The sequence below is a fragment of the Protopterus annectens genome, chromosome 7.part0 (assembly GCF_019279795.1).
Source record: "Protopterus annectens isolate FY-2018-M chromosome 7.part0, PAN1.0, whole genome shotgun sequence".
Lineage (NCBI taxonomy): Eukaryota > Metazoa > Chordata > Ceratodontiformes > Protopteridae > Protopterus > Protopterus annectens.
Window position 1 is genome coordinate 803,919,622 of NC_056739.1, and position 25,761 is coordinate 803,945,382.

The window sequence follows — 25,761 nt, forward strand, 5'->3', positions numbered from 1 at the left end:
GCCTCCAGTTTGGCTATATAGTTGCATCTCTCACATGTATTTGCACACACTGTGTGTTTTTTTTTTGTAAGGAATGCTGCCTTTTCAAATGTGGATGTTATTTATTTATTTATTTATTTATTTTTGGTTTTTACTTTTTTTGTTTTATGGAATTCTTAAACTGACTTAAGCTTTCTTTATTCCTCATAACCCTTCTCAATGACCATTCACAATCAGTGATACTTCAGCCAAACTGCCATAGCAGTAAACATTAAACTGCTGAAGAATGACAAGTGACTATTCTGGATACATGAGCAACACATTTGTAATGGCCACCCAACACCCCATTGTGGGACATTTACTACCCACATCTCATAAACATATATAACAATTTAAGGGCTGAAAAATCTTTTGGGCAATAGAATTAAAAATCAGACCTTCTCGGTAAACAAATGTAAAAAAAAAAATAAGTAAAATAAAATAAAAATAAAAATTAAGGCTTTGTGATCTCAGAGTTGTTATGAGTCTGGAAGGGGACATAGGACATGCCGGGTTTATCCCCTGTAAGAATGTCTTTTTAACTATATCGCTGTTTATCTTTCATGAATTATAGATTGACTTTGGTGACTTAAATTCTGCCACATGTCTCCTAGTCCAGACATCACTAAAGTGTTACTTTGTTCAACTGTAGTGAGTAAAATGTGTTATGTAAACTGCATCAGCAGATTTAAGTATACTTCTGCTATATTTAATTTGCAATTATTTATTTTCTTACATATAATTAATTCCAAGGGCTTTTGAGGTATGCCTTCGTATACAGATATATGCATCACTGATTGCATGTAAAACTTTTAGAGTTGCATTTCTTGACTTTGTTATTGTTGCTAGAAACTGTGAGAGATATCACTTTCCACATACCATGTTCCATTTTCTTTCTTTTTTTTCACTTTAAAAAGTAGAAAAATATTCTGTAACCAGTTAGGATGAGCAGCATATTTTAAATGATTACCAGTGTATTTTCTAAAAACTGAACTGAAATCTCTACCAATCAGTTTTGTGGTCAGACTTCACTGCCCAGCCCATTGTAACATGACATCACCAAGTGTGTCTTCAACTGCAATTATTTAATGTAATATTCCTGCATACATTCAGGGACTGGTTCTACCACTCATTTTCTGTCATTCTGTTTAATCCCTGCCTTTGGTCAAACCCAGTGCAAGTATCTTAAGGTACAATTGTTTCTTTAATGTGATTTCCTTGCTACAGATAAAATCATGAGGTATTTTCAGTTCTGTAGGAAAACATTTTCTCTAACTGCATGCTTGCACTTTTGCTTGGAATGTGGATTGCGAATGTTTACTACCTCTGACGTATGATTCTATGCAGTACTGCATGTGCCTGCCTCAGGGTAAACTTATTTAATAATGATTTCAGGAATGTTTCTCAAGCATCTATGTTGCCTGTCTGCATGCCATATGTTTAATGTGTTAAACATGCAGGGCGGCTGGTTTCAGTGCATGTCCTGAGGTCTGAATGGTATTCAGTACATGTGTTTTACAAATATTGCTGTAGATTTCATATCATTATTGGGCACAAATGCACAACACAAACTGTTCTCATTCCTTTAGCATTATTTGGTAAGATGGTGCTGTTTACCCATGCTGCGTTTGCTAGAAGAGAACTCGCTGATCATATATATAGCAACTATTACTGCTAGCTTTCATAAGGGATTGTGCTTTACTTCACCACACCTTTCAGGCAGAGTTCTCCAAAAAACAGTATATAATAGTTTTAAGTGTTGGACTTCATGGGATTAGCTGTCATATTAACAGATATAACAACAGAATTACCAGCTGTTTCACTTCCTTACAGAGTAGTTGCAAACATTTTGATAATGGAGTCTGCGTCTCCTTTTTTAGGACAGGCAGAGATGCCTTTTTCAAAACTATAGACATTCTGGAATAAAGTAAGTTACCTAAGAAGAGAACTGTCATCTCCTCTCTCAACACTTTTAACAGCAAGAGTTCTTCCAACCTCTTCATTCTGGCCTCCTAATTTGCAGTCTTCTTCACTAAATCTATCAACAGTTTATTTATTGCAGTTCCCCACTATTCTAAACTTTCCCTTCATTTGAATTCTATGGATTAAACATTTTATACTCATTCAGTCTTATTATGTCCATCAGTATCACAAGCAAACTATTAAAAAAATGTGTCCAGCTTTAGCAACCTTGGTGCACGTTGAGCGTTTCTCATGCTTTTTGGCACATATGATGCCTTCATCTAAGTCCCATTTACCCATGTTATAAATATTGCATTCACAAAAGGACCATTTTCAGAACTCTAGAAGTCTACCTATATGGTTCTCCTTCTGGATCACCTTTCACTCTTTCCCCCCATTTCCTTGTTTCCTACCCTATGTAATTTGAATAAAACTGCAGCATCCAGTCACCTGAGGAAATGTACATGAATGGTGTGCATTATGAAAAGCAGGATCTATATTATATCAGCGAACGTTTAGGTTGCCAAACACCTAAACGTCAACCCCTAAACATCAAAAGCTACAAACCACGAACGGCCAATTACGCACATTTTTTTACAGGGTAAAAATTTGCTTGGGCGGCGGAAAACAAAACATACTTTCAAGCCCTAATTAAGTGGGGGGCTTTGCCCCCACACCCCCTGATGTGGGGAGCTGTGCCCCCACACCCCCCCTAATTAAATATACCAACTCCGAGATTGCTCTACATTGGGGAAAAGGGAAAATTCACGATGATGGCCAAGAAAATTTTTTCCCTGTAAAAAAATTTGCGTAACTGGCCATTCACGCTTTGCAGCTTTCGATGTTTAGGGGTCGATGTTTAGGTGTTCGGCAACCTAAACGTTCGCTGATATAATATAGACCCGAAAAGCAGCAGGGTTTTATAAAGGCTAGAGTATGATAACTTCTTCTTCCCACCACTAATGTCATCTGTAATGCAGTCGACACAGAAAGCTTGGTTTGTCTGTTATTTGTCAAACCTTTTACTTTGTTTCTCATTCTGTACTGGGCAGTGAACTTACTTAGCTGGGTCTCAATGACCCAGGTAGGGGCAAGGTCACTGACTTACTTTTCTGACATCTCCTTCTATAGTCAGCAGATCCCTGTGCAACCTTTCTCACAGCAGTGCATAAAGGAATGCTTCAAGGTTCAAGTCTAAACTTGAACAGGCAAATGTTTGTGTAACTGTAGTGCCTCATGGCTCAAGTATCATGGACAGGCCAATACTTGTATAACTGTAATGCTTCAAGGCTCAAGTCAAAGAATAAACAGGCCAGTGCTTGGTAACTGGTTTCTCAGGGCTCAAATATCACAAACATATCAATGCCTATTAAAGTGTTGTTTCTCAGGGCTCATGTATAACAAATGGGTCAGTGCTTGTGAAATTGTGCTTACAGGTCAGTGCTAGTGTGAGTGTAGATTCTCAGTGCTCAAGTATCACCAACAGGCCAATGCTTGTGTAAGTAAAAGGATTCAAGTATCAGAATCAGGCTGGTGCTTAAAGGACAACAATGGGATTCTGTTATTAAATGCTCAACTTCTATGTCCTTTTTTCTCCCTATTTACAGTCCCTGCTATGAATAAGCAACAATACAGCATTTAAAATATTTTAAATTGACTGTTTCTCTCCACTAGAACGGTATCTTACTGTACTGTGGTGGTTTCACTTTCAGAAAACTTTAATCCCACCCTGGAAAACCTTGCTGCAGTCTCCAATTCATTCATGTCATCAAGGCCAATGAATACAGGTAGTTTTCCGGCCAATTCCCTCCCCAAACTAACATCACTACAGCCGTCCTAAAAACCCAACCATGCTGTGATGTCACAGCTCCCTGGTCCTTCCCCTACCCATACAGAAAGTAAAGCCTAGAACAAGGAAACAGTACATGAGTCAAGTATCCTGCTGAGAGCTGTCAATCACAGCAGGTAACAGCTCAAATTACCCTTCGTACTTTGACAGATAGGGAAGTTAGGTGTGAAGGGCAATGGGAGATGAGTCAAAGTAGTAGAATTTCAGCCTTCACAAAAGACTGCTGTTTAGGCATTCTAAAAAGAAGCAGCAGTACAAAGTACTTTGAAAGTCTGTTCTGTGGCATTTGCACTGTTTGTGTTTTAAGTAGTCATTGAATGGTATGAAATGTTACTTAAAACTAACTGACTGAAAGACAGCAGTGTATGCATATAAAATCAATGCAGTAACAGGAGCTTTAGGAAGAAAGAGGCCTGTATGATGTCATTTTTACAGACACGCACTGCATTGTGGGATACCTAGATGTATCAGGATAACTTCAAGATGCTAGACCCCATGAGGTTAGACCCAGAAATTACATATAAAAATATTTAAAAACCTGTAAATAGTCCTGGAGTGGTGTTAGAATGTAGGAAATACCAAACCATGATGAAATAACCATGTTTTTTGAGTCTGTGGGTGGGGTTCTACTGTAAGCAACTGTAGTGCATTAGGGCTCAAGTATCATGAAAAGGCCAGTGCTTGTGTTATTGTAATGCCGTAGGGTTCAAGTATCAGAAACAGGCTGGTGCTTACGCAACTGTTGTGTATCAGTGTTCAAGTTTCATGAAAAGGCCACTGCTTGTGTTATATGCCTCAAGGTTCAAGTATCACGAACAGGCCAGTGATTGCATAACTGTAGTGGCTCAGGGCTCAAGTATCATGAACTGGCTACTGTTTGTGTAACTGCAGACAAGTGTGTAGGAATCAAAGGATTAATCTGGGTGATGTATTTAGTATTACCAACAGGCCAGTGATTGTATTAAGTGTAGTGCCTCTGGCTTCAAGTATCAGGAAGAGGCTAATGCTTGTGTAGCTGTAGTGCTGCAGGGTACAAGTATTGCAAACAGACCTTTGTTATCTAACAACAGCTGATCTTGGCCCCTTAGTACCACCTGGTTGTCCAGAATCACACCCATACTTCATTTTGAAGCCAGGACACAAAATCCAATTTATCTTCACCATTGATAACAAAAGAAGAAAGGTTAAGCACAGTGAAGGGCTTGTGTATATGGACAGTTATCTCCTCCCATTTGTCTGGGTTGAATCTCAAATGACTACACTTTATATAGTTAAGGATGGCATCTAAGCAATCTTATAAGGTGGCAAAAGTAGATGAAAATTATTTTTAACAGCTTTATTGAATTATCACTTAAAACATAGACAAGCATACGTTTATATAAAAGAAAAGAAACCATACTAACATAATCCCAGTTACAAACATTATGTCACACGTTCCATTTGTATAACAACAATCAATTCAGCAATATCTGCCTTCCTTTAAACCTCGCTTCTTCTCCAAGACATTATTCTGCATGTAGTGTTCCCACAATTTCCCTGTTTTATATGTAATTTGCTCATACCCTTTTCTAAATATCCCACTTCTAGTTCTTTTATCTATGTTACAATATTCAATACTTCAAATACAGTTAATTTAGACTTTGATTTCCATTTTCCAGCAATTGCTTTTTTGGCAGCCACCATAATTAAACTTGTCAAACCCTTAATATGTCTAGGCAATTCAGATACTGTATCCTAACTAAAAAAAAAAATAATTTTCTCAGTTATACCCATTTGCTCAACCAATGTTTCTGACAGAATACTCTGTTGGGAATTTTTAAAACCTGCAAACTCATTACACCCTCTAAACATATGCTTCCAGTTAACTCTTTCTTCCCTATCACACCTCCATCATTTGGCATCTACCTGAGGAAAATTCTTTGGAGTCTGCTTGGGGCATAAAATACCTATGCAAACACTTCAAAAATCATAAATCTTCTAGCCTTTCTTGCATATTTGGAAGCCATACACATGTCCTCCCATTGTAAAGCAGATGAAAATTCTAGTGAAAAAGGGAGACATAACTGAATAACATCTGTATAGGAAAGCTACATTAAACAACTCCTTTAAATGACATTTTTAGTGGAAACATATGTGCCATGAAAATAGCAGATCAACAATGGAGCTTGGGGTACTCCACATCTCAGGGGGCAGTCTATAGGGGAAATAACCCTAGAAACAACCCTCTGAGTCATTCTAAAAAGTATAAAGCAAACCAATCAAGGACCATGGAAGGCAAATGACAGTGGATGTCCAAGCACTTTAGTAAGATTCCATTATTCGCAGAGCCAAACACAGCCAGGAGATGAAGTAGGACCAATACTGAATAACAATATCAATTGCGCACAGCAAGTAATTCATGAATTTTATAATACCAGCCTTCTCAGGACTGGGTGTTTTCCTGAAACTGCACTGCAATAAGTCACAGATGTCATGAGAGTTTTGGTATGATTTGAGCTTAACCATGGCATATTCATAATAAGCATGCCAACAGAAAACAGATCAACATAATCTGGTGCTTCTCCAAACTATTCAAATTCAGTGATGTTGTCTTGAGGACAGGAGTAATTAAAGACTATTTTAAATCTGCTGGGGAAACATTCTCTTCCTAACGGATCTGATAACCTGAATAATAAACTGATCTAGCACATTCAAATAGGCTTTAATTAACCTTGTCATCATACCTCTCAGCTGCACAGATTTTCGCAGAATGTCCAGATTTTTGCTTCATCTTTTAGGCCTATTCCTCATAAAATTTGTGGTTTCAAATCATTGAGGTCTGAAGTCACTAAATAATGACATACATCTGAGTTCCAGACTTCATATCCTTCAGAAAATGCATGCCAACACAAATCCTTTTATTCTAATGACTTTCTAAGTTTATAAGAGTGATATTTAAAATCTGTCCCTATATTTGGGCCTTTTTTCCCCCCATTATTTTAGACTTTGTCCAGAAATCTTGCACCAAGAGGCTGAGAGGTATACTTGTTGGTGCAGGGTCTATTATATAAGCTGTGTGCTCGGAAACAGCCTAGTTACCTCAAGGGTACTTCACATGAGTAAACTTGTTACTTACTGCTTCTTATACCAGTAACATTACTCGGAATAAATCTGACATCAATGCCACACCCTACATGGATACTGTGAGAGTTTCCTTCAAATGAGATTAGTCTAACCCACAAAACATTCATTCAACAGCATCCTCACACTCAGAAGCTGGAAATGCTTTTCAGCTAACAAGATAAACTGGACTGTACAAACTATCCACAAATCAAGATTGCATTCTTATGAGAGATTTCTGAATGACAGAGTCCATGATGCCTGTCAAGCCCAATTTTGTCCCCAAGAGGTTGGGTCCATCTATATTGATGATTAAATCTGTGCCCTGCTTCATTAATGGAACATAATTAATGATCATACCATGGTTCTCACGGACTCAGTGAAACTGGTCAATGTGAGTGTAAACTACTGGATCTGCAGTTGTTTAGGCCTCGAATGGCTTACATTGCTTGTTGCCCAGTTGCAAACTATTTAAACTTATATGCTTTGGAGCTGGCAGATCCAGGGCAGCAGTGATCTGTCCTGTCTGTCCTGGATCATCAAAATTAACACTGCAATCTCCAATGAGCTACTCAGGTAGAGAAATGTGGTCTTCATCTGTTGTATTTTTCAGATTTATATAGTCAATTATCTCAAGATCAGGACATTTACTTTGGGGAGCTTCAGAGTGAGGTGAACCAGTCAGTGGGCAGCTTGTAAGATTAATTCTACCATGAAGTCTAAGATGACAAACCCATTTGGAATCACAAAATTAAGTGAATGTCTTTTTTCTCTATAGAAGTGGTAACCATCTGAACAAATCCTAGATCCCTCATAAGAGAGATAAAGTCCCTAGTCAGAACCATCATGTCGTTGTTTATCCAGATGTTAACATCTCCCAGAATTAGTCAGTTTGAGTGTTCTGGTACTATATTAACAAGACCGTCAGCAAAGCCCTGCAGAATGTTTTCAGGTCACCATATCAACTGCAGATGAGGAGAAATATACAGTTTTATCCTGCTCATTCCAAGTACAGACTTAAATCACAGTGCTAAGTATCTACCTGTGGTATAAGGGGATAAAGCCCTGGTAAGCCAAGTTTGAATAGCAGCTTGGGCACTTTACAGTGGCTAATGGGAAGACGGGCATGCATATTCTGGGAAGTGAAAGTGTGTTCTTGGATTCATCTTCACAGTTTGGTGAAGGCGGAAGATCTTTTTTGGGGGGGGGGGGGTTGTCCACAGTAGGAGGCAGAGATGTTGCTGAGTCACATATGGAGGTGTGGATAATATGTCAATGCAGCCCATAGCATGCTTTCCTTGCGATGGTATGGGCACATGTAGGGGCTGGGTTCCTAAGAGCAAACATTCCATGTCAGAAATATGACACTGCCCCAGGAAATCTTGATCTCTGCACGGGCCCTGGACATGGGTTGGATTTAGTCCAGGGGTAGTTTATTTAATTTTTGTTCAGTAGACTTGGAGAATAAGAAGAGGGTCTGGGAGCCAATGATATTTATTTGTAGGGAGCCAAATGTGTGTAGAAAAAGTACAACACTACTTCTCTGACTCTACTGACTCTCTGCACTGTATACAAAAAAAGAGCAGGCAATATGGTTATCATAAGATGAGGCTAAAGTTAGAGATCAGCCATGTCTTCATTATAAAGCCTGTACAAACATAACATAATTAGTCAAATATGGTAGCTAGCCTGCTGCAGATGGGTCTTGTATGTTCATAGAGCAGCCTGTAGAAAGATATTGAGGGGCAAGTTCCACTATATAACTATAATGTGTATGTGCTGTTTGACCTGGGTTGAGGCAGAAAAGGCTCGCTGTAACAGTTCACATACCTAGTTAACAAATAAAAACAAATAAATAAATAAAATACATTTATAGAGTCCTTTAGCATATTCCATAAACTAAGAGAATCCATGTCAGTTGAATATTTTGTCTCAGGGCAGCAGAAAGAAGTTCTTACAAGAGCAGAATCCCATTGCTCAAGGGGATCACCAGTCATTTCTGACAATGTTTAATTCCCCACTCTGAGTTTTATTTATATTTATATCTGTATTTTTTATTGCTTTGCATCTATGTAATATCCATTCTGAATCAAGCAGTATGTAGGACGATTCAAAACAATAGTGCAACAGTGTTTCTAGCAACAATGTTCACATGTTACTGTTTGAGATGTACTCTTTGAGGTCTGTTAGCCTTCATTTCTCCCCACATTAAGACATTGAACCTGCTACACAAGCCATACATCACAGCACATTGCAGATGCAATGCAACTTCTTCTTCCAAAACTTCTTAAATACACTCACTGACACACACATGCATACACTCACACATGCACTCAGACACATGCGCGCACACACACACACACACACACACACACACACACACACATGCATACATACATGCAAACACACACAAAAAAGAGGAAAATCCCAGGATGCAAAAAACTCCCTTACCAGCCTCAGTAAGAAGCTGAGATCCCTTATAAAATCCTCCAAAGCTAGTTATGAAAATAAAATTGCCAAAGATTCCAAAGACAACCACAAGGCATTCTATAGTTATGCAAGAATCTAAATGGCAATGCTCAGATCTGCTCTGAGCTACAACAGAATGGCATTAAATATACTGATCCCAAGGATATTGCCAATATCCTGGCAGATCGATTCAGTGCCAACTTCACCCCCTCTCACCCCCTAAATGGCCCATCTCATTACCGGAAGATTGCCAAATTCCGGTAATAATGGCCACATAGGTAAAAAACGCACTCTCCTAAGCTAAGAATACAGCATCCATGGGACCAGGGTCTATATTAGATCAGCAAACACTTAAAAAAGCGAACGCTGATTGATCGACCTTATGTAAGAGAAAGCTTACAATCTCGAACTGTCAGATCAACGATTTTTTTCCTAGGGAAAAAAATCGCTGATCCAAAACACATACACACAACACAAGCACACCAAACAAACAGAAATCCACGCACATACACCTAAAATCTGACACCTAACCCTACACTAAACTATGCACACTCCACTAACTATCCACTTAACTTAACCCAAACCCTAATCCTAAGGTCCGTCACTATTGCACACTCACCTCACCCGCTCCCTAACCCTAACTTACCTAAATCCGCCTTAACCCTCATGTCCACACAATCGCACACATACCTAACCAGAGACCTAACCCTAACTCACCTAACCCACCCTAACACTAACATCCACACAAAGGCACACTTACCTGACTATGACCCGTAACTTTCCACCACAGCACTGAAAATACCGAAGCAACAGAAACGGACAACTGAATTCTTTCCCCAGGAAAAAATTTGAGTTTCTGTTGCTTCGATATTTTTAACTTTCACTAAAATAAGGTCGATCAATCAGCATTCGCTTGTTTAAGCATTCGCTGATCTAATATAGACCCTGGGACCAGATGACATCCTGGGCTGTGTACTACATGAACTACAAAATGAACTGGCACCTCACCTAAGTGTCATGTTTAATCATACCCTCACCTCAGGCTTCGTGCCTACTGAGTGGCGCACAGCTACAGTTATCCCACTCCACAAGGGGGGATCCACCTTGGATCCTGGGAACTACCACCCCATCAGTCTGGCGAGCCTGATCTGCAAGGCCATGGAATGTATTATCATGGAACTTATAAACAAAGACGTTGGCAACCTTCAAACACTGGACCCCACCCAGTTTGGATATGTGAAGGGCCGATCTTGTCTCCTGAACCTGATTGACTTCTTCAAATCAATCCCCAGAGCCATGGATAAGGGTAAGGTCTTGGACCTTGCCAAAGCCTTTGACACCATCCCCCACTCTGGAATCATAGATAAACGTACTAAGCTGGGCATTAATCCCTACGTCACTTGATGGTTTGCCAACTGGCTTACTGACAGAACCCACACTGACTCCAAATCCAGCTCCAGACAAGAGACAGGTGGAGTACCTCAGGGTTCAGTTCTGGGACCACTCTTGTTTGGCATCTACTTCTCTGAAGTACAGGCCAACACTAAGAGACTCTGGCTAACAAAGTTAGCAGATGACTGCAAACTGGGAGCCATTATTGAATCCCCAAATGATGTGGATACTCTACAAAAGGGCCTTACAGAAACAGATGCTTGGAGCCAGAGCCATGCGCTCAAGCTCAATGCCAAGAAATGTATAGTTATCCCCTTTGGGAAAAAACATGTACCCGTGAATTACCACATAGTTGGCAGTACACTAAACACTGAAAGTGTGATAAGAGACATAGGGACACAGGTGGACAGTTGTCTCACCTTCAGTAACCACATCGCCACAACAGTCAGGAAATTCTTCTATGTGGCACACCTCATCACTAAGGGCTTTTCATCCAGAAAAAAGGAGGTCATTGTCCCACTGTACTCATCCCTCATTAGGCCCATTATAGAATTCAGCACCCCGTTTGGTATGTACCTCTGAAGACATCTGCAACAACTGGAAAGGCCACAGAAATACCTCACTAAAAGAATCACAGGCCTAAAGCAGATGCCCTATGCTGACCGCCTTAAAAAACTCCAGCTATTCTCTGTCACATATCGTCTACTCAGAGGTGATCTCTGCTTAACATGCAAGGCCATGTCAAACCCAGAGCTGTTGGACATGCTACACTTAAAGAAATCCCAATCCCTCAGAGCCACATGCTCCAGGGATCTAAACCTTGTCATCACAATGAACAAAACATGCTGGAGGGATAGGTTCCTGACCCAGAGACTCCCCAGACTCAGGAATAGACTGCCCATACATGTCAAGCAGAGCGCCTCTTTGGCCCTCTTCAGAAGGAACCTTGACGATTGGATGGGAGAAAGGAAATTCACCCCGGGGATCACATCAGTCGTCCTGCTAGACAGGGGCCCAGGGAAGTAAATAGTATGGGAAGAAATAGCCAGGGAATTCTTATGGCTAGGCTTGTATAGGCCCTAGGGCCGATAGCCTAGTACCAACCTATGAACCTATGAACAAACACACACACAGACACACGCAAACACTTGCACACATACACACACTCATACATGCATTCAGTTGCATACACACATGTGCACACACACACACACACACACACACACACACACACACACATATACATGCAAACGCGCATGCACACACACACACACACACACACACACACACACACACACACACACACACAAACACATACAAACATACATACATACATGTAAACACACACACATACACACAAATACACACACATACATACATGCATATACACACATACATACATGCATATACACACATGCACACACACGTGTGCACACACACCACCCCTGAGATCAGTAGGCAAGCAGAGGCCTTCCTTCTATCATGCCTGAACTACTCCAGACGACAAATATACCTCTAATAAAAGTACTTCCAGCCCCTGCAAAGCCCCTCTTTATATATCTCCCCTTTTTGCCTCCTTCCTCCTCCTCTATTTCTTAGACGCAACAATTCACTCCCCTAAAAGTTTCCTGAGACAACTTTCAACTTCTTCCCTTCATCTCACCATATATATATATATATATACTTTCCCTTCTAAAAATTACTGCCAGAAATCCTTTCCTTGCTACTTTCCTCTTCCTGATGTACACATCTCACTGTAAAATGGTGTGGCTTTACTAGTTGTCATAGTTCTGTACAAAATTCATTATGTAGTACGAAAGTAGAGTTCCTAGTGTAGTACAACATTGATTGTACTATATAAATACCTTTACTAGTAGTTTATGTACAACTGTCTTTGTATCTTTGTGTTGCTGTTTTCTTTTTTAAAGTATTCCATAACCAACATCTTATATCCTGTATCATTTTTATCTGGTTGTAAACCCTGGGCTGAAAATGGTTCACTTAGATAAGTGCTCTAACCTGGCAACAAATACATAAATAAATTAAATTAATTAAATAAATAAGGAAACAAACAGATGCATGTGTAAATAAAAATAAATACACTATTTTAGTAATGGAAACTGCTGTATATTACTGTTCATCGTTTGTTATTAATGCCTTATGTTATACTGTTGTATTACTACATTTTGCTTAATGGTTTGTGTTAAATGTCTGCAGGTTTTTTTTCCCACCAGGTCACCCCTGTCAATGAGACAAGACCAGTGGAACCTCCCCGGCCAACAAAAGGGGAAATGGAGGAAGAAGGAAGTACGGATGGAAGGAAAGGAAAGGAAGAAAGATATCAAATATTCCTCAGATGTTACAGCTGAAAAGGGTCTTTGGAACAGTATACTTACCCAGTTAACAAATACATAATGTTGTATATTGACTGACACTATAAAACAAGTCCACCTTCATTCCTTCCATAAAGTTCAGGCATTTTAATATAAGGGGTTTTAGTGCATTTTGTTTGCATTCATTCAAAGTATTCTGTGCACCTCTCTTTGTAAGTGAAAATTTCTCTAGTTAGTTTTACTTCTCAGCTGACTGTTGAAAAACAATGTCAGTATGAATGAATGAATGACAGTTTTTTGTCAGTATGTATGAATGAATGAATGAAAGAATGACAGTTTTGCTTAATGTTATGCATACCAGTAAATATGGGCTTATTCTATGAGACCAATGTACAAATAAATAAAACTTAGTGCTGTAAGAAATAAGCTGTCTCTATAGTACAAAATAAATCCAAGAGCAAAGAATCCACCAAGAGACAGCAAACATGGCTGGGCAAACATGTGGTTTTATTCACATTTGCCCAGCTGTGTTTGCTGTCACTTGGTGGATTCTTTGCTCTTATTCTATGAGACAGCATATAACATGTCTGTATGCTCCTCGACCTTAATTCATTTCCAGTAATGATTCTCAAATCATTGTGACTATTATCTTCCCAAGTAAGTGCATGTCCTATCTAGTATTTGTTGCTGAAGTTTTATTTTGCATATCTCAGTGGCATTACTTTTGCCACATCTCATGGGATATTGCTTGTATTTACCTGATGAAATACTGTCAAGGAGTACCTGACCCACATTTTAAGTTGTTTATCACAGATACGGTTGTTAAAATACTTGAGATCTCCGAAGCACTGCATTATTCTAATTTCCAGTGGTGTAATATCCATGCTACAGATAACAAGCACAGACCTAGCCCAGAACTCACTGGAATTATTCTACCCAAAACTTTTTGAGTATCAGATTGTCAGTTTTCCTAGTTGCCAGCCACTGCTGTACTCAAATAATTATATACTTTTGTATTCTCAACCTTAAGTTCCTACACTGGTTTCTTTTGGTCAAACACATGAAAAAAGATATTTATGGTATCTGTTTGTCTTTCCAGGTCTGACTGTCTTAGATATGAAATAAGGTATAACCATCAGTAAAGTACTCACTTTGTTGTCTGCAAACAGAATGTCAGCTTGTCTGTTTCTTCTAATAGTATTATCCCTGTGATAGTTGTCAGTTTTTACTCAGTAAACTGAACAAAATTAATAACTCAAAACTTATAAAAACAAAAAAAGGCGAAAACAAGACGGAGACAGTGCAAACGGAATTTAATAAAATGAGCGCTTTCGGAATATTTATTTATTTTTATTTATTTAACATTTGTTGACCGGGAAAGTCCGACTAGGTTCCACAGATCCTGTTTTCAGCGGAGGCCCGGGGAGAAATGCTCCAGAAGCACGTTTTTAGAATGTGGGAGGAAACCGGAATAGTCAATACTCTTCCTTCATCAAATCCAAATCAAATACATTTACATGGTTTTATAATGAAACTACGTTCCAATTAAACAATTAATGAAATCACATGTTATAAAAACTTAAAATGACAACCAACTTCGAGTCCCAAAGCACTATATGATTAATGTACTCAAATAGTGAATCAAAATTACTTCCATTTATCTACCCTTAAATAAAAGTTGATTATATAAAATTCCTTTTAAACAGCACAAGTACACACTAATAAAATCTACATACTTCCCTTCTAACAAAAAGTTAACGCTTAAGTGCTAGGAGTTTAAGAAAGCATTTAATAGAAATGCTTCCATTAAGCCCTGGAGGAATATGGGCAACACTCCTAATTTGCCAAAAAACTTCCTCTATTTCCAATTTTATCTGCCATGGCCCACCCCTCTCATCCTGTACCACTTGTTTAAGTACAGTAAATTTAAAATTATGATTGGGAAACAGATGTATATGTTTAGCCAAAGCATTTGTCATATCTCCTTTGACTATAGCGTATTGGTGCTCGTATATACGCTGTTTGAGTTTCCTTTCTGTCTTCCCTATGTAAAAAGCAGTACAGTTTTGGCAAATGGCTGCATAGACAATTCCCCTAGTGTCACAAGTGTATCTACCCTGCACTTTATAACTTTTACCATTTATTATAAATTGATATGCAGTGTTTAAATGCCTACATTGTTGGCAAGATCCACATTTGGTCATGCCTTTGTTCCTAAACACTGAAGGTTTTTTGTGGTATTCAAGCAATGATTTTAAATTGTGCCCACATCGATAAGTAATTTTAGGCTGGTCTCCAAAAAGACTGTTGAGACAACTATCTTCCGTGATGACGGCCCAGTTTTTGTTCAAACTTTCTCTAATAAGGGCATGGTCAAGGTTATATGTGCACAAAAAGCTAATGGTGAAATGTTTAGTACTTCCATCAGAAGCGTTAGTTTGTTTATCTATGGAGTTAGCTTATTCAACTAAATAATTCATAGATAATAAAGGTTTAAAGTGCCCTATTTGCCTTTTAATGGTTACTTCTGTAGTAATCTTGGAAATTAATGCTAAAGGATACCCTCTATTAAGAAACAAGCTCCCAAGTAATTCACATTCCTTCATAAAATCGTTGTCATCTGAAATCATTCTAGCTGCCCTAACAATCTGTCCTTTGACGACAGCCCTTTTCTGATAGTAAGGATGGCAGCTAGAAAAATGAAGGAGTGAATTAGAATAAGTAGGTTTCCTAAAGATAGTACTTTTAAACCTACCCTGCGACACGTCTTTATAGATGTGAATATCCAAGAAATTAATGTTATCAGACTGTAAATTGTAAGTAAATTCAAGAAAATGTGTCAAAGACGTAATAGAAATTATAAAATCTTCGACAATTTCACTGGGGCCTTGCCATAGTACAAACATGTCGTCTTGGTAACGAGTGTACCAAGCAACATATTTCTGAAAAAACGGGTTTTTGAATAATAACATGTTCTCCCAATATGCCATAATGCAATTAGCGAAGCTTCCTCTGCAGGGAGACCCCATGGCAACCCCGGTTTTTTGAAGGTATATTTTTCCTTCAAACCACATGAAGTTATTACTAAGGACAATCTCCAAAAGAGTTGCAACTACATAGATTGTATTTTCACTAACCTTCTTTTGTGGCATAAATTCTCTGATCCACTCTAAACCCAAGGCCTGAGGGATCACTGTATACAAGTCTCTGACATCAATTGTCAGAAACTTGTATTCAGGATGGAATGGAATCTTACTGAGTTCACTTAAAAAGCTCCAAGAATCTTTACATATTTGCCGCTCCTTCTCTATTAAAGGTTTTAAAATAGTATCCACATATTTGGCACAACCGTATGTAATGGACACACAACCATCTTCTATAGGTCTAAATGGAGGGTCAGCAAAACTCTTATGGATCTTTGGTGTGCTAAACAGGGCCGGTGTTCTAGGAGCCAACATTGTTAAAAAATTAAACAAATCAATATCAATAGCCCTTTCTAACAGCAAGTCATCTAAAGTGTCCTTGATTTTCTTGAAGGCCATGTTTGTTTCATTCAAACTAACTATGTGGTAAGTTGTAGTATCTAAATGTTTGGTGATGCTCGTGGTGTATGCACCATGGTCCATAAAGACCAAACCACCACCCTTGTCGGGCTTCATTACTCGTATTTTACTCAGTAAGCTTCCTCGACTATAATTACTGTGCAGTTCTTTCTCCCCCTTACCCTTACACTCAACTGCAGTCTGCAGCGATAACTGCACTAAGTAGGCACTTACAGAATGGCACATACACTAGCTCAATAGCAGGTGGCAGGGTAGGCAACGTTTAAGCTACCCCTCCTAGTTATTTGCATAACTTAAGATATCTATGTAACATGTCAGTAGGGATGTCAAATTAAAAATGCCTCCTTTAATTACCTTTTTTCTCCATGTATCTAACCATCACCTACCACCAGCTCCTCTTCTCATTCATAGAGTCTACCAAACCTGCCTCACTTCCCTTGTGGTCACCTTGACCGATGTCTGGATCTGGTGAGAAGATTGAGGATACTGATGCAGAGCCATGCTGCTGCTGCCAGGGAGTGTGCACTAAATCCTGCCACCTGGCTGCAGCCTTCAAAGCTCCATAACTGTTACTTTTGGGAGGTGCATGCACACTTCCTTGCATGAGCAATGATCTGACTAACAATGCGCAACTTACTTTGCAGGAAGCTTGTCAGGTTTTTAACGCTACATATTGCAGTGTGCTTAGGTTGTCCTCCTCCCCTAGAATGGGTGAGACAACATCAGTAGCAAACTTCTAACCTCTGCATGCAGCTGCTCCAAACACAGGTTGGCTGGGGTGCAATAAAGGCTTTACTCCTCTGCACTCATTATCTTCTTTCGGCTGTTCCCGTTAGGGGTCGCCACAGCGGATCATATGTTTCTATTTCTTCCTGTCCTTTGCATCTTGCTCTGTCACACCAACCACCTGCATGTCCTCTCTCACCACATCCATAAACCTTATTCTAGGCCTTCCTCTTTTCCTGTTACTTGGTAGCTTCATCCTTAGCATCTTTTTCCCAATATACTCAGCATCCCTCCTCAGCACATGTCCAAACCAACGTAATCGTGCCTCTCTGGCTTTGTCTCCAAACCTTCCAACCTGGGCTGACCCTCTAATATACTTATTCCTAATCCTGTCCACCCTCGTCACACCCAGTGCAAATCTAAACATCTTTAACTCTGCCATGTCCAGCTCTGACTCCTGCCTTTTTGTCAATGCCACTGTCTCCAACCCATATAACATAGCTGGTCTCACTACCCTCTTGTAGACCTTCCCTTTCACTCTTACTGGTACTCGTCTGTCACAAATCACTCCTGACACTCTTCTCCACCCACTCCATCCTGCCTGTACTCTCTTCTTCACCTCTCTACCACACTCACCTTTACTCTGAACTACTGATCCCAAGTATTTAAACTCATCCACCTTCACCACCTCTACTCCTTGCATCCTCACCATTCCTCTATCCTCCCTCTCATTCACACACATATATTCTGTCTTAGTCCTGCTGACCTTCATTCCTCTTCTCTCTAGAGCATATCTCCATCTCTCCAGGGTCTCCTCCACCTGTTCTCTACTCTCACTACAGATCACAATGTCATCTACAAACATCATAGTCCAGGGGACTCCTGTCTGATCTCGTCTGTCAACCTGTCCATCACCATTGCAAATAAGAAAGGGCTCAGAGCTGATCCTTGATGTAACCCCACCTCCACCTTAAACGCATCCATCACTCCCACCGCAGACCTCAGTGCTGTCACACTAACCTCGTTCATATCCTGTACCACTCTTACATACTTCTCTGACACTCCCAACTTCCTCCTACAATACCACAACTCCTCTCTAGGCACCCTGTCATATGCTTTCTCTAAGTCTACAAAACAACAATGCAACTCCTTCTGATCTTCTCTGTACTTCTCCATCAACACTCTCAGAGCAAACATCGCATCTAGTGCTCTTTCCCAGCATGAAACCATACTCCTGATCACTAATCATCACGTCCCTTCTTAACCTAGCTTCCACTACTCTTTACCATAACTTCATGCTGTGACTGATCAATTTAATCCCTCTGTAGTTACTACAGCTCTGCACATCACCCTTATTCTTAAAAATATGTACCAAAACACTTTTTCTCCATTCCTCAGGCATCCTCTCACTTTCCAAGATTTCATTAAACAATATAGTTAAAAACTCTACTGCCATTTCACCTAAACACCTCCATGCTTCCATAGGTATGTCATCTGGGCCAACAGCCTTTCCATTCTTCATTCTCTTCATAGCTATCCTTACTTCCTCCTTGCTGATCCACTGCACTTCATGATTTACTATCCCCACATCATCCAACCTTCTCTCCCTCTCATTCTCTTCTTTCATCAACCCCTCAAAGTACTCTTTCCATCTCCTCAACACTGCACTATGGGTCTGTTTTAACAGAATTATTAGTGTACGGTAATTAACTATTCTTTAAAATATATATAGTAAAATAAAGTGAAGGGTACTTTTTTCAGTACATTTGCCCCACCAAAAACTGCCTAAAAACATATTAAATGATGCAGAAACAAGCAAAAAAAATATTTCATATATTACCTTTTGAGTACAGTGGAAAAACTTTGGGGTCTTCCCAGGAAACAAGCAGGCCACCATCTTCCTTTGAGTACAGGGCATCTTTCCTTCGACTTATACCAATAGTAGCATTGGTTTTGCATGACATTTTGACAGAAAACTGAAAGCAAAACATTTTTATAGTATTGCAAACTGTTTAGCAGAAAATAAGTAAGGGATGCAAGTTGCCACTTTTTTTCACCTTAATGGAGATCACAAAACTACCTAATATACATTGTGTTATTAAAGAACGGCAGACAGATTCAACTATTAAGGACAGATATTTAACACTGGCATCACCTAAACACATGCTTATATATTTGTATTAACTGGCCATAATCTACAGTCGGACTGTATGCTGCTCAGCTAAAACTGGGATATCATGTTCTGCTCCTGGGACTGAGACCACCTTGGGTGTAGGTTCTAGGCAAGTTGGGAAGGGGACAGGGAAACATGGAGTGAGCTTGTAGCATCACATACATTGTTGTATTTGTGGGGGGATTTTTTTGTGATGCCATAACTGGTCAGAGTAAATAAATAACTAGCCTAAATACCTATGAAAGGTAAGAAATAAAGCATCTCTCCAAAAAAAAAAAAAAAATATATATATATATATATATATATATATATATATATATATATATATATATAGTTGCAATGTGAGTGAAGACCTCTTAACATGTTACAAAATAGGAAATGTTTTAGGTCTTATGCAAGATTAGGTAGAATAATATGAAAACAGTTCATGCATAATGGTTAGAAGTTAATTTATAATTTAGTTAGGTAGTACCCTTTTAGAGTATGAAGGAGCTGTGAAAACGCAGGTAAATGATCCAATTTTTGTTATTGCTTTACCATTTGATCTGCCTCCATAAGGGTTTGACTAAATTTGGCAGAAAAGACAGAATAGTGGCCAAAATGTTGACGCTGATGGGAGGGAGTCTCACAGCCTGGGACCTAAGACATAGAAGCTATCATGACTCCAGTGCAGCTTGTTTTGGGACCTTTGAAGTGGTCAGGTGTTGGTGCGACAGGAGTGGGGCCTGTCAACTTGGATCCTAATGAGCATCTCTCTGTCAGAAAGTAAAACATGCCCTGTTTCAAATAATTAAATAGCAGTGGTCCTGCTTGGAGGTCTGCTCTTTGGACTGAAACCTGAGAGGCTTTGGAGAACACTGAACAAGTAATGCTCATTGTTAGGGGTTAATAAAATGAATCTGAAAATTTGATTGGTATGTAATGGAAGGAAGACATTTTTTTTTATTTTTTTTCTTGTAAGAAGTTCCTGTAAGTGGGAGACTATATTCCAGTTGGCATAAAAGGATCCCTTTTCCAACTATCTTCCAACCTTCTGATCAAAGGATATGAGAGAGCTTTCTTGTTTCAAAACACAGCTTGTAAATTATGGATTTAGTTTGTTAAATGAATAATAGGTTTTGGACAAGTCACATTCTGAAATCCTTGATACTGGGATGGCTTTGAGTGGCGGTTTCAGTCAGGTCAGTTATGTGCTAGCATTGTAGTACTAAGGTAAGTGTTTGGTTTTCTACTTAGTAGTAAAAATAAGTGGAATTTTCTTTTTATTCTGGAGACAGCTAGAAAAGAGTGAGAGGACAGACAATCTTTTTTAGTGGTTGAACTGGAATATAAATGACTAAATTATAAGAAAAGCAGAACCTTTGTTATTTGCTCGTTAAATGGAAGATATTAAAAAATGCTACTTTACTGGCTCATGGGCAATGCAGTAGCTGAATGCAGATCATATTAAATGACATTGAGATAATAACTCTTTACCAACTTAAAAACATACCTATGGAAACACAGAAGCATCACCTTCCAGACAAAAAATTAGATTGTACTAATCTGCCATACAATCAGTTCTGCTTTATGGAGCAGAGATGTTGACTTTGCTGAAAACTGGCATCCCAAAACTGGAATCTTTTCAAATGTGCTACCTCAGATCAACTCTATACATCAGTCTTAAAGACCACCAAAGAAAGAATGATAAATGACTGATGTTTGATTAGCTTACTATAGAACAAGAACAAAAAAGTGCAGGTCACAATAGTTTGAATACATAATATGTACGACCACCAATCACTTACGGATAAGATTTGTCACCTGCATGAAGTCCGAAATCTGTAAAGCTCAGAAGGTCCACCAAAGAAAACATGAATTAATCAGATTGAGGAAGACTTGCATCTCCAACACAGCAGCTGATGCGGAGGTCACAGCCCAAAACAGGAATAACACAGAGCCATTGTTTGTGATGTTATCCAGCTGGTGGTTATAGAGAAGAGGGCCATGCCAGGTCACTGCTTATAGCACTAAATACTAATAAGTGCACTTTGTGTGCAATTTAGGCCCATGTCAAATGTCACTTTCCAGCTGATGCTGCATTTAACAAATCAATGAACTGTAAAATATATGCCTCTCATGATAAAGCATCACCTCAGGCACTACTTTAGTGCAGGTGAATGAGTTGTTTGTAGAGCACATACTAGGACTATGTGAACAAAGTGCAAAACAATTGCAGCAAACATTTCAGGCCCTATAACATTGCAGCGTTTGAATGCTAAAGCTATGATTTTAAAGCAGTAGTATAAAGACACAGTTCCCCCTTTTTAAAAGACAGAGCATAGCTTTTTATGTTTCTGATTTCTTCATAAAATCAAAGACGGTGATGATGGAGATCCACCAGTTCTTTTTCAGACATACCTACAGAGTTTGTACCATTGTGTATTTGTTGATAAACTAGCTCTGGCTTAGCAGTGTAGTATATTAGATGTCATTGTGGTTATTAGCTATATTGACTTCTGCTTTAAACATTTGTCTTGATACTATACTTAGAATATCCTAGGTTATATTTTGTCAAAGGCTTCCTACAGCTGTGACTTGCAAGATGACTGTACATTGAGTAACAGCTTAATTCTAGCTCTCCCAGTGTGAAAACATAAACTTAGCAAAGAAAACCAATAGACCTAAATTTCTGGGTAACTTTCAATAACTGGCTAGTAAGTGCATTGCCTGGATGCCAGGAAAAAAGAAATACAGAGGACCTGGAGGAAAATCAGCTACAAAAGTGATGAAGAAACACTGACTGGAAAAATTACTGCAGCTGTTCAGCAAAAAGCAGTGTAAGCTCCAGACATGACTTCCAGTAACCTAGAGGAAAGTATAAGGCAAGTGCACACAGACCTGATTAAAATAAATGAAACACCAATGGAGTATTTCAACTCAAACAATAAAAGGCTAGAAAAAAATGTAAGAAGCTTTAAAGAGATATTCAGATAAGGTGATAAAACTGCAAAACTCAGTGGTTGAAATGAAGAAAAGGCTGGCTGAATATGAGACTGCATAAGAAGAGATGTTTCAAAAAATAATAGAATTAGAGGACAGAGTACATAGGGAAAACCTAACATTTTCTGCTGTACCAGAGAAGCTGGAAGGAACAGACTGTATTCATTTTATGAAAACACAAATAAGCAACTGGACTGGTATTTCACAACAGGAACTGTTAAATGAAAGGGCACATCATGTGTATGCCCCAAATCTGGCTATGAGAAACCAACTTAGACCTTTAATAGTAAAGGTACAATCTTGCCAGCAGAAGGAGATGATTCTGAGAAAATTTTGGCAGAAGGACAAAGTACTAAAAGTGTGAGACAGCAGAGTGTTTGTGGAGAATTACTCATTGTACACCAGACAGAAGAGGAGCAAATTTATTCTACTGTTCAGGGAATGTCAATAAGCAGGTATGAGATTCAAACTGCTGTATCCAGCTATCTTCAAAATATTTTTCCCAGAGGGACAAAATCATTTTTTGATAAATTACATGCTAAAGAAATACAAAAGTTTGTCCAACAAAAATTAGTTGTGAAACAGTAGGAGATTCTGCTTCTTGTTCTTTTGGTAATAACAAAACACAGAAAGACTATGCTAGTGAAACCTTTTCCAGTGTTTCAATGGAAAATGCTTGAGAGAAGGAAAAAAGCACAAGAGTTGACTAGAAGAATTGAGAGTATGCTGGAAATGAAGCAGAAACAGGATTTGGGAGATGGAGATGAACAGGAATAAAACCAGTAACTTGGAAATTGACAAATGTGGGATTACAAAACAATAATTATATTTCTGAAACATGACAGAACAAGAAAATCACTAAATATTGGAGTTTCTTGGACTTTACTATACTTGTATGGGACTCTAATGCATATGCCCTATTCCATGTCATTAATGTTCAAATAAATACTGAGGAGGGAAGAAGGAGTATGTTAACTGCAAGTAAAACATTTTTTTTTCTTAATGGTACTATTTTAATAGTTCATGATATTCTTTTCATGCAATAAAGTAAAGGTTTCTCAGTTATTTTACGTGTAATGAGGATACTAATGTAAATAGGTGCTCCTGTTTTTTTCTTTTCTTTCTCCCTTATTCTCTGTTTCTCCTTGTTCAGTTTTAAGAAAGGTAGGCACTGCATGTAATAAAAAAGATAAAGAAGAAGAAGAAGAAGAAGAAGAAAAAGCTGGTTAAAAGAGAATAACAAAAGAAAAACATGGTGTGCTTTTTCTCATTCTTGCATAGGGGAATGCTGGGTTAATGTCCTTAGGTTAATCTAGTAACAAGTTTTAAGAGAAAGCAAGTGAATGTAAAAGAATATTGAATATTATAAGGCTTTTTCTAGTAAACAAATATATGCTTGGCCTGGTTCTCATGTCTCTAGGAGAAAATCTGATAAAGAGAAATGGCTTGGAGAAAATGTTTTCTGAAAGCATTCAAGTATTTTCCCAGCTAAGAGAGCTATAAAGATCAGACAAAGCCAGACAGCACTTAGTAGAAGCACAGGCTGTACCATGTGTCTTAGCATGGATAGCCTTTCTTTTAGGTTATCTCAAGTCTCTGTGTGTGGCTGTCAATTTGGAACATTTGTCCCTATTACGAAGGTAAAACTTCAATATTTGAAAATGTACAGAGTTTTGTGTGTTTTTATTAAGTTAATATAGTTTAGGTGGTATTAGGGGTGTTTTTTTGTGTTGGAACAAAAGTACTGTTAGATGTGACATAGGCCCAAATGGAGATGACAAGAAACAACTGTATAAAAGATTAACCTGCCAGTTAGTATATGCATGTAATTCAAAAGCTGGAACTAGACATTTAACAAAAAGTTGTTATGCATAAAAGGTGGGAATAATAATGTTTTAAGAAAATGATGCTTTCTGTAATGTCTTTAAATGCCAGTGGTCTCACAGTTAAATACAAAAAAGAATGACTAATGAATTATATTAAAATGCAGAGTGCAAATACCTATGCTACAGGAGACACACATAGAAAGAACTGAACATGTGAATTTGATACAGAAAGGTTTTCAGGATAGTTATTCAGCAGAATACATGGAACAAAGGAAAAGGGGAGTGCTTATATTAATTGCAAGAGGAGCTCCAATAGTGATAGAAGAGGATAAAGAAGATAATTATAGATTTGTAGTACTAAGGGGCTACTGGCAAGGGAGGAGGATTACACTGACATGTATTTATATTCCAATTATAATTGCTATAATGGAGCTTAAAAAGATTCTGGGGAAATTAATCAGCTTTCAGTAAGGAATATTACTTATAGGTGGGGACAGGAATTTGTTCTGCAACAGTGAAGATGTGTCTGTGAGGGTCAGAAGGGAAAATATAACAAAGGAGGGTAGATTTTTGAAAAAAATGTATGAAAATATTTGGCATGAAATTTGTGAATTCTGTACTAGGAGTTTGGAGTGAATTTACATATTATCTCCCAAGATACAAAAACTGGGCTAAGCTAGACATAATTTACATTCCACAGGAACATGTGAATTTAATTGAAGGCCTTGATATGTACACAATGCCAATAATAACTAAAGCAAACACACAGGGTAATGAAATAAAAATGAGACACTGGTGCTTTCTCACCTATCTATTGAAAAGAGAGGAATTTAAGGAATGGGTAATGGAAATTATTCAGGAACTAGTAGAGAAGATAGAAATTTCTTCTGAAAATATAGCTAAGGGAGTGGGATAAAATTAAAGTGGAATTCAAAAATAGGGTGGAAATAAAATAAATGGAGATATTCTTAAGAAGTAACAAGAATTATTTAGAGGGACTGACAAGTGTTAAAGTATTGCAAAATAGGGGAATCCCACAGAATAACAAGAGGAGCAACTGCAGAATGCTAAACAGAAAATAAGGGATTACCTTGATAACATGCAAGAGTTTAGAAAGATTGCTGTTAAGCAACTATTTATGATCATAACTCTAGAGCACAAAAACTTTTAAAACAATGACTCAGGCAACAGAAAGTAGAAAGGACTTTTGCCGAGCTAAAGGAATTTTGCCAAGCTTAGGGATCCTATAACAACGAAGGTAACACAAGATCCTGTAGAAGTATTAGAAATATTTTGTAAATTCTAACAAAGTCTCCATAAACCAGAAAAATATGGAAATCAAAAAAATGTACAAATGGAAATGTTTATG